Source organism: Canis lupus (genome assembly GCF_048164855.1).
Source record: "Canis lupus baileyi chromosome 16 unlocalized genomic scaffold, mCanLup2.hap1 SUPER_16_unloc_9, whole genome shotgun sequence".
Lineage (NCBI taxonomy): Eukaryota > Metazoa > Chordata > Mammalia > Carnivora > Canidae > Canis > Canis lupus.
Genome location: NW_027326436.1, coordinates 1 through 11,100, shown reverse-complemented (window position 1 = coordinate 11,100; position 11,100 = coordinate 1). Strand labels below are relative to the sequence as shown.

The following is an 11,100-nucleotide window of genomic DNA, read 5'->3' as shown; positions in this document are numbered from 1 at the left end:
CCACAACCCACAGAAGTCCATCATAATCTGTGGTCTCTACCCAATTTCACTGATTGCCTTCTAAAACAAAGTTACCAAGATTCTCCATATGATTTAAATAAAATACAGTGTCATAACACAATATTAAAATTATCTAGGATACAATCCAATTACTTGGTCTAGAGAGAACTAGGAAAAATAGCAATTCATATGGGAAAAGACAACATGCCAATATTGGTTGACACAGATAGTGGAATTTTCCTTCTTTTTTTTTTTTTTAAGATTTTATTTATTCATGAGAGACACAGAGAGAGATTGAGGCAGAGACATAGGTAGAAGGAGGAGCAGGCTCCATGCTGGGAGCCCGACGTGGGACTTGATCCCGGGACTCCAGGATCACACCCTGAGCCAAAGGCAAGACGTTCAACCGCTGAGCCACCCAGGCGTCCTAATAGTGGAATTTTCTGATAAAGACTTTAAAACAGTTATAAAAATATTCCAGCAAGAAATTGTGAATGCTCTTAAAATGAATGGAAAATAGAAAGTCATTGTACTATTATAACTTTTATGTCATAATACTATCTAAGAAATTTATATCTAACAGAAAATAACATCTAACAAACTATGCCATTAGAACATCTAATGAGTTTATTCATATATAAAAATAATCTCATACCCAGTCTATGTTCAAATGTTTCTTACTGCCTCAATAATATCTTCTTACAGTGAGTTGGTTTGAATAGGGATCCTCAGTCCACTCATTCCATTTTATTATATTACTTAATTATCTTTGATTTTGAAACATCCTACTTTTCATTTTTTATGCTATTGACTAGGGCACTTGCCCTATAAATTGTCCCATGTTATGGGACAGTTTGGCCAATTGCTTCACCATGATTTAATTGTCACACTGGCTGTGTAAACTGGTAATTAGATCTAGATCCTTGGTTAGATTTAGGTTTTATTTCAAAAACAAAAATATTTTATAGTTGGCATTGAACTCTTCCTATTGCATTACATCATGAGTCATGTATAATCTAGTTATCCCACATTTAGTAATTCAAGATTAATCAGTGGCTCAGGTGGTGTCAGTTTAATTTCTATTATAGGCATTATATTCTATATGGCATTTCTATTATCAAATGCCCCATTGATTTTCTGCCTAATGATTTTAGCATCTACTGATGATCACTTTCTATATCCATTATTTTATTAATGTTTGAGAAAATGTTCCTTTTTAAAAATTTAGTCATTTCTTTTGTTCTTATTAGCCATAATTTTAAAAAAATTATTCACAAAGTATCTGGACATGCAATGATACAGTTTATTCAAAAAAGAAAGAAAAAAGTGAAGATACAGAATCTATATTGGTTTATGAAAATTCAAAATAATGAATTCCAACACAAAACAATATTAAACAATTGTTTCCAGCACAAAACAATATTAAAAATTATTTTATGAACTTATGAATTTGTATATGTTTTATTGTTTCAATCTGTGACAATTAGTTTTCTTTTTGATGCTCAAATGGTCTCATCTTAGGCAATGGGAACCCTGTTAATAGTAGACTGCTGTTTCTATCTCACATGACATCTTATTTTATGGGACAAAAATATTTCCTAGGATTATCTTGTATATGTTGGCACCTGGAATTGGCAATTTCTCCAAGGAGCCACATCTCATTTTAGTGGGAAATAGCATTTAGAGGTTAGAATACAGGTATCGGCAGTATAAGGTGTTATTTAATCTTCATAATAATTCTGAAATCTACTTATAATATCTCATTTTAGTAAAGATTCTATGGCTCAGAGAAATTGATAAACACAACTAAGATCATAAATTTATTTAGTGGCAGAACTCAAAAATTTTACATGTGCTATAGCAGAGTACACACAATACAGAGATGTGACCTTTGTAATTTGTAAAGAAATGAAATTATTCAAGTGCACTATAAGATAGCCAAGAATAATACTGGATTTCATGGCAATAGAAATATGGCTGCTGACATAAACTATAAAAATAGAGATGATATTTAAAGAGTTGGGCTTATGCCTTATTGGTAGAATAATTTGTAAGAGGTAGAAACACTAATACATACCCCGGGTGTCTTAGTTTGAGTGATCCTTAAAAACAGCACCTGAGATAAAAATGTATGTGATAATGTTTACTTTGGGGTGCTAGGAAGTTGAAGTAAGGAAGCAGAGAGAGTGAGGTAAGAGAGGAGAAGCCAGTCAAGGGTACATTTTCAAAGTTGCTGCTAGAGTTTCAAGGGCTCAATTCCACCTCTGAAAGGATACAGAATACCACTCAAACTGTTCTCCCAGAAATTGGTCTAGGAGTTTTCCTACATGTTTTGAATAACACCCCTTGTGCTTCTGGGCTGCACCTGATTATACGTAGGTCAGGCATAGGGAGAAAGTTTTAGAGAAGACCCTCAGCAGAAAAACAAAAAGACGAGGTCTGCACTTAGGTTGGACTCTGTCATTGTGCAGGCGACTCTTTGCCACAAGGGTGTCTAAAATGACTTGTGAGAATGTGGGTGGTCTTTGAACCCAGTTCTATGACCTTCTTCCATTCTGTTTTCTCTAAGTTGTCCTATCCCATTCTTACTACTGCTCTGGGTTTCTCTTGAACAGAGCAGCTTCAGAAGGGAGAAAAGTGAGAGGACTGAGTGCATGTGTGACACGTGTTTTCCAGGGAAAATGAACCTTACCTATGAGGCTCCTTTGATCCCCTATTGGAGGTGCAGTCCACAGAATAGATCCATTCTCAGCTCTAATTGGAGATGAGAAGAAAAGGGATGAGGGCTCATCCCTCTTTCATAATTTTAGGTCTCTCTGCCTTCTAAAGATTCTATTCCTATTATAGGTTTATTTTTCTTTTTTTTAAAGATTTTATTTATTTATTCATGAGAGACACAGAAAGAGAGAGGCAGAGACATAGGCAGAGAGAGAATCAGGCTCCTTGCAGGAAGCCTGATGTGGGACTGGATCCTGGAGTCCCAGGAGTGTTTGGGCCCTGAGCCAAAGGCAGACACGCTTAACCACTAAGCCACCCAGGTGCCACATCCTATCTTAGGTTCAAAGCACTCCATGTAAAGTAGTAAAACAAGTAGAATTCATGGGGTACAGGAAACAAACATTGGTCTTGTCTACACTAATCACATTCTCACTCCTAGAAGAAAGAAGGGGAAAAGAAAATGGGAAAGGCCTGCTGAGGAAGAACAATGAAAGCAGGTGAACAAATGCCAGCAGATCAGAAAAATGTATCTTCCCATACCTTTCCTAGAAAAATCTCCACCAGCTGAGTGCCATGCTCCACTCTGCCCAGCATCTCCTAGCATTCTTCTTCTTTTTTCTCCATACCTCCAGTCCTGATATCTTTAAAAACACTCTCCGCACCTCTCTTCACATCCAAAAAGGATAAGAAAATGATAAAGTCCTGAGCCCAATGAGAATGTTTTTTTCTGGCAAAACATCACTATGTCCATGCAGGAAGGAGTACATTGCCATGTGTCTGTGTGTGCACGTACATGCTCAGGAGTCCTTGCTATCTTTCCTTTTTCTATTAACAATTATAAGCCTTATGCCATCTGTTACCAGGCCTTTCATGCACCTGAGATAGTACACAGTAGCTCTGTAATAGCAATCAATTAATAATGGCAATGATGATGATGATGATGATGATTTATTCTACTGACTAATCCAGATCTCTGGGAAAAGAAGGACAATCACTCTTGAGAGACAACAGAGCTAAGAAACTGCCAGAAAAGTTTGCATTTTCTAACCAATTTTTCAAGTTTCCATTTATGACTTTTCTTCAAGTATGACACAAATGAATTGCTTTGGTTTCTGAAAGAACATTAACAAATGAAAAAGTTTACTTATACATTTTTAACAACACTCAATAAAAATCACTCTTGTGTTTCAATGTGAACTACTCACATTATAAATATTTGAAAATGTATTTTTGCATGAATAAATAATAAAGAGAAGTTTTGAGGAGAATTTATATTTTAAATGTCACTCAAGGAACAATTTATAAATACCTATGATCTGTAATTTGGCACTCATCGCCCATTATCTACAGCAACTTCAACTTTATATGATATTATGGCTTTATTTTGTCTTGACAAATCTTATAATCACAATTACTATTTACTTCAAATTGTTTCAAAGTTCCAGATAAAACTACTATCATTACTAGTAAGTACTTCTTCAAGGAAGCAGCTCCTGGTGGTTCTTTCCAGCTAAGTTTTGTAGATGATTGCAAAACAAGCTCTTCCTACCCCTGTTCCTTCTATGAGGCTGGCAAACAGCTGGGTGACTTCTTTTCCATTCTGAAGGCTTCATTTCCTAAGACACTACAGCTGCTCAGGCAGCTCCTGTTATGATATTTGTTCTCCATTTAGATAAACTGCACCCAGCATGAAAGGGTAAAGAAGCTGCCCTTCATTTATTTATTTATTTATTTATTTATTTATTTATTTATTTATTTAATAAATTAATTTTTATTGGTGTTCAGTTTACCAACATACAGAATAACACCCAGTGCTCATCCCGTCAAGTGTCCCCCTCAGTGCCCATCACCCATTCACCCCCACCCCCCACCCTCCTCCCCTCCCACCACCCCTAGTTCGTTTCCCAGTTAGCAGTCTTTATGTTCTGTCTCCCTTTCTAATATTTCCCACACATTTCTTCTCCCTTCCCTTATATTCCCTTTCACTATAATTTATATTCCCCAAATGAATGAGAACATACACTGTCCTTCTCCAATTGACTTACTTCACTCAGCATAATACCCTCCAGTTCCATCCACGTTGAAGCAAATGGTGGGTATTTGTCGTTTTTAATGGCTGAGTAATATTCCATTCAGCCCGTCTGATGGGGGAAGAGGTCTATGGGGAATGGGAGTGGCAGAGTCATTTCTGCTCAGAAGGTTTTTCCTCTGTCTAAAAATTTCTCCCCAGGAGTGGTGTGTGTTCATTCAGTGTATGAATAATTATTTGCTAGGCATTATTCTTGGTGCTCAAGTAAAAATATATGAAATGATAAAAACAGAAATAAAGTGACCTCATCGTTTAAATACAAATCCAATGATGCCAAAAACAATGCTCATGAACAAAACTAAAAACTAGGCTTGATCAAAATTGAAAACTATTTGTCTGTGAAAGATACCGTTAAAAGAATGAAAATCAACCACAGTGTTGGGAGGAGAGGTTACTTTGAAAGTACACATCTGATCAAAGACTTTTATTGAGAATATATAAATTACACTTGAAATTTAACAATAAAAACAAAAAAACAGTTTTTAAAATAATCAAAACAAGTGAAAGGACTCTTCATCAATAAAGATATGTAGATAGAAAATAAGCCAAAGAAAAGACATTTTGCATAATTTGTTACAAGAGAAACGAGATACCACAACATACCCATTGTAATTGTTTTAGGAAAAAAAAGTGACAATACCTCATTTGTTACTGGTGGGAGTTTAAAATACTACAGCCACTTGGAAATACAGTTTTGCAATTTCTTATAATATTAAATGTACACATCAACATACCAGCAAAGTCACTACTGGCTATTTGTGCAAGTGTTTCGGAAAACTATATCCACACAAAAACCTACATGTGAATATCTATAGCAGCTTTACTTACAAATGCTAAAAATGGAAAACAACCACGATGTCCTTCAAAACATAAGCAGATAAACCAGTTCTAGTCCGTCCATCATGAGGAATTCTACTTAGCAATAAAAAGAAAGGAATAGTTTATTCATGCAACGACACACAGGAAGCTTAGTCGCACTTTGAGAAGTGAAATAAGCCAAACTACAAAGGCCACGTATTGTATGATTTCATTTATATGTCATTTTGGAAAAGGTGGGACTATAATAATAGAAAGTAGGTCGGTGGTTGCCAGGGATTGAGGGGGCAGAGAGTGATTCACTGCAGTAGGTCACCTGGGGAGTTTAGATTATAGAACTATTTTAGCGTGACTTGTTGATGTGCATGCACGCATGGGTCAGGATGGATACATGTATTTCGTGTCTCTGTCCACTGCTAAGGTCTAAGGGAAGTGATACTCTAATAACAATGAGTCAAATCTCCTCCAGATTTAGGTTTCTAAATATCATTTTACAATAAAAGAAGAAAATATCCTTGGAGAAATGGCTGATCCTCGAGAAATGGGAAGGGACATGAAAAATGCAAGACGTCCCTGAAGTATCTGGTAACGTCAGAAAGTAAGGAAATGTCAGAAACAATATTAGTGGAAACATGAGCAAAATACGAATGGAGTTAATATTGTACTAATTCAATTCCTTAGTTTGGGCACTTATAACAGTGATGTGAGATGCCAACACTGAGGAGTTTGGGTAAAGGGCATACATAAGCTCTCTGGACTTCCTCTGCAATTACAACTTCTCCGTAACTGCATTAATCCTGGCAACCACCTGGCAATTGCCTGGCAAATCGTCTCTCTTCCTGTCTTCCGGCTCCAACATGAGGAAGTTCCTGAGAATCAGGCATATGCCTGTGTGTGTGTGTGTGTGTGTGTGTGTGTGTGTTTGCGTGCATGTGTTCATGGTACAATCAGGACTAGATGCAGGGGTAGCACCGAGGGAGAGCTGCAGGTGGACAGAAATGACTCCTTCCTCAGCTTTCATTCATGCTATTGGATTTCACGGTGTGAATGAGGCAGGCAGAGGACAGGAGACCGTATCAGGAGGCTGCCCATCCCCTTCAGGATGGTGTGGCTGTTAATTTGCACCCTTCAATCAACAGGGGATGCCCCTAATATAAGATCATTCCCTCTTACCCTTATCCATCTTGTTTATCAGAGCCTCATGCAAGTAACTCTGGAAAGCCCTAATGAAATACAGAGTTACCGTCTAAACAGACCTCTGACATTTCAAGAAATTCCATGGGGGCACAACTGAACTCCCCAGAATAATGAAGCAGCCCAATAACTTACTTTAATCAGCAGCCTCTGAAAATAGCATTGCTTCCTCTCCTCTTGCTATTTAATTTCCCTCCCCCTTCCCCACCCTTGCCTCTTGTAACATCAGCCGGGAAGCATGTCCCAGTCCTTCCTACATCAGCCATGGAAGCTGCAGGAGTCTGAAGAGCTAAGAAATAAGCCCTGTGGCCTTCTCCTCTCATCCTACCCACCTTCCCTCCTGGGTCGCTCAGTCCTCTTTGACATCTTACTATCCCCTAACCAGGGAACCCACTTTGAGGGACCTGAGACAAGCAATAGAAATCCAAATGAGGGGGTGCCTCCCGGGCACCAGCATAGCTGCCAGGTGGTCATCAGGGAAGAAAAGGCGGCAGAGCCAGCATGACCCGAGGTGCAGTCGGAGGGACAATCTCACCCGCAAGCCAGTCCTTCCTTTAGGGAACAGGAGAGCTTCCGGAGGTGTTCACACAGAATAAAATGTTAAAATATAAGTGGCTCATCAACCCTTCCACTCCCGCTCCTGTTCGGTGACCACTTGACTCAGGGGATGAGTAAGCTGAGCGCCCCCCCCCCCCCCCCCGCAAGGGTCAGCTGCATGGTGGGGAAGGCCGCAGGGACTCTGCGACGGGCCCTGACATTCTCCAGGTCTGCGCGGGCCCTCGCCGGGTCCCTTGGCCTGCTTTTCTCCCACAAAAGGATGCGTCCTCATTCCTTCCAACTCCAGCCCGTGTGTCTCCACTTGCTTCACGGACAAGTATCTGTGGTCGTGGTGCGGGCGGCCCAGTGGCCTCTCTGGGCCCTTCCAGTCGGCCCAGCCTCAGAGCAGTCTCTTCCCGCCTCACTTCACCTGGTGTTCTTGTTGCTAAAACCTGAACAAGCTAGATTCTCAAAAATCTGTAGGAAAGAGGATGGGCTGGGGGAGAGGAGGCGCCCGGCACCGGCCCAGCTTTGCCTCTTCCTCTTCGCCAGCGGTGACTCCCATCTCTGCCTTCAAGCTCCGTACTTGCCACTGTTCCTAAGATCAGACCTGGTCTGAGACAGGGCCGCTTTACATTTTGCTAAGGCTTTTTTTTACTCCCCCATTAAAAACGCAGTTTATATTCATTGAAGAAAATACATTAAGTCAGAAGAGTCAGGCAAGATGGCAGAAGAGTGGGGCATCTCACTGTTGTCTTCCAGGACTTTAGCTAGGTCGCCGTCACATCATTCCGAACACCTGCGAATTCACCTGGAGATCTAAAGCAGAATAGCTGCGCAGAAAAAAGCAACCACTGTGTGCAAGGCAGGAAGTGCAGACAAGTGAATCCAAGATGATATATGGGAAGATAGACCTGGGGGGGCGGGCTCTGGAAGCTGGCACCAGAAGCTGATAGAGCAGCAGAATGCAAAATCAGAACATTTAGATGTCTGCTCCCATGAAGGACATCCCGGCCTGAAGGCACTCAGGCGACTAAGCAGGGAGGAATCCGAGGTGGACAGTGTGGGCTCAGGATCCGGAGCGCCTCGGGAATACCTGGGGTGCCCGAGTGTGGGGAGTTCCCAGGCATCAGAGCCTGAACCTGGCTGCTGTCAATGAGCCCAGGAGTGGGCTCTCAGCTTGGGGCTGAGACCGGGTGGGGGGGCAGCAGGTAGCCAACCCCCACGAACCCCACCCGCCCTGGAGGAACAGGGGGCGCATGAGCCACAGGATTCCTCAGGGTTAGGAGACACAAACTGGGTTTGCACACCTGAGATGGAGATGCTAGTCACCGGCTGGGTGAGCACAGACTGCGGACAGAGACCAGGGACACACGGACCATTAACGGCTTCCCTGGAGGGCTCATGAGGAGTGGGTCCCACATTCTCAGCCGCTGGGCTGGAGATTGGGAGGCCGCATTTTTATTCTCATCTAAAGGGGTGCAGGCATCTAGAAGGTTCTGGCGTCAGCTCCATGGTGTCTGCGGAGAGGCTGGGTCTCCCTGGAGCTGGGCCCTGTCTCCCACGAGGAGCAGGGGACCATGGCCCCAACCTGATGCTCCCCAACCTCTGTCCTGGGGCCTGGGGAGGCTCAGGCTCCACACCCTCCCTCCCTGCCCTGGCCTGAACCCTGGCATCTACCTGCAGCCCCACAGAAGCCTTCGGGACTGTGGGGGCCCTGGCTGGGGGGTGTGGGTGAGAGCACCCCTGCGGACTTGCCCCAGACCAGGCCGTCCCCCAACGGAGAGCACGCCCCAGCCCCAGAGCCCCTCACCTGCGGGAGCCCCTGCTGAAGGGACTGGACACCCCCCCCCCCCCGGATGCAGGAGGCAGACACCTGGGCCTGCCCGAAGAAGGCATGGAGGCCCCTCCTCTGAGTGTCCAGGGGCCTCCCCCGGGCCCAGCTCCCTTCCTGCCCACGCCCCGGGTCATCCTCCGGGGTGTCTCAGCCCAGCGCAGACATGGCCCTCAGAGGGCTCCAGGGGACGAGGTCCCGACCTGGGGGGGGGGGGTAAGCCTCCAGAGAGGTGTTCCTGCAAATGCCACCCCCCCTTAGATGGATGAGGGGTGTCCAGGGGACTCACTGCAGAAAGCCCTGGTGGTCAGTGACCTTGCACAGTGACTGGTCCTGCGGAGACCCTGCTTGGTGCGCCTGCAACAGAGGGGGCTCCGTGGTGGGGACCGATCAGAGCAGGGAAATGGGGACAGGAGGGAGCAGAAGGGGTCCTCCCTCCCCCTGAATCCTGAGGGAGCGCCGACCCTCTGAGATTGGTCGGGCACCAGAGGAAGGGCCTGTCTGCCCGGTGGGCACAGCCTGACAGCCTCACCTGCTTCTATCTATCAGTGATGATCCCCACCTTGGCCTGACCTGACCTGGTGACTGTGGTCCCCACCTGGCCCTCACCTGGACCCGGTGACTGTGGTCCCCCACTGGGCTTCACCTGGACCTGGTGACTGTGGTCCCCTACCTGGGCCTCAGCTGGACCTGGTGACTGTGGTCCCCTACCTGGGCCTCAGCTGGACCTGGTGACTGTGGTCCCCTACCTGGGCCTCAGCTGGACCTGGTGACTGTGGTCCCCACCTGGGCCTCACCCAGACCTGGTGACTGTGGTCCCCACCTGGGCCTCACCTGGACCTGGTGACTATGGTCCCCACCTGGGCCTCACCTGGACCTAGTGACTGTGGTCCCACCTGGGCTTCACCTGGACCTGATGACTGTGGTCCCCGCCTGGGCCTCACCTGGACCTGGTCACTCTGGTCCCTACCTGGGCCTCACCAGACCTGGTGACTGTGGTCCTCACCCAGACCTGGTGACTCTGGTCTCCACCTGGGCCTCATGTGGACCTATGACTGTGGTCCCCAACTGGGCTCACTTGGACCTGGTGACTGTGGTCCCCACCTGGGCCTCACCTATACCTGGTGACTGGGCTCCTCAGCTACCAATGACTAGGATCCAGGATGGACCCTTAGTTGCTACTGACACCGGGACCATCCCCAGGGTCTCACTTGTTCCTGGTGACTATGGTCCTTGTCTGGGCTGACCTGGCTCATCCTTGGCTCTGATCCCCTCTTGAGCCTCCCCTGCTCTTGCAGGTATGGTCCCCCCTGTCGTGGGTGTGTAGTGTCTATGGTCCCTTCTGGGCCCCACCTGATGGTGCTGGGCCACGATATTGGCCCTTTGCAAGGCCAGCAGTGTCTCCGGGTCCTCCTGCATCGTGCTGCAATCCAAACACATCCAAGAATGACGGCGCGTGAGAACCTTCTGAGGACACATGCGTCCGGGTGCTCCCCGTAGGCAGGTGCCCCTCTGTCTGACCGGAGCTGGAGACAACCCCGTAGCCCCAAGGGGCACAGGCATCACACACGGGCCCTCGATGCCTGTCTGTCCCCCGCCCACCTACAGTCCACCTTCCCAGCCACTGTCCCAGGACACACCGTCACGCTGGGGTCACAGAGCGCTCCCACCCCGGTATCAGGAGCACACGGGCGGGGGACCAGGGGCTCTGGGAACTGCCCACCTGATGCTCGGGGGTGACATCTCCCAGCCCCAGGCCGGCGCAGAGATGGTGGTAGGTGGGCCGGCCAGCGAGTGTCCCTGCGGGCTTGGGGCGGGGGCGGGGATCGAAGGTTTCTCTTGGATTCCACAAGCACACGACCAAGGGCAGAAAGCGACGGACTGAACTTCATCAAAATTAAAACCTGATGCC

At 45.9% G+C, this 11,100-nt stretch overlaps 1 long non-coding RNA gene across 2 annotated transcripts; it reads right to left on the bottom strand.

The window, feature by feature from the left end:
• Positions 1-5,218: 5,218 nt before the first annotated feature.
• On the bottom strand, positions 5,219-11,078 carry LOC140629592 (uncharacterized). 2 transcript variants are annotated; one of them, XR_012027435.1, is made up of 4 exons: positions 10,912-11,078; positions 10,542-10,611; positions 9,478-9,545; positions 5,219-8,187 (listed from the first exon to the last, which is right to left on the bottom strand). It is a non-coding gene; the product is annotated as an uncharacterized lncRNA (long non-coding RNA). The 2 variants fall into 2 exon arrangements; XR_012027434.1 differs by lacking the exon at positions 10,912-11,078 and having other exon boundaries at positions 10,542-10,868.
• Between the last annotated feature and the right edge of the window lie 22 nt (positions 11,079-11,100).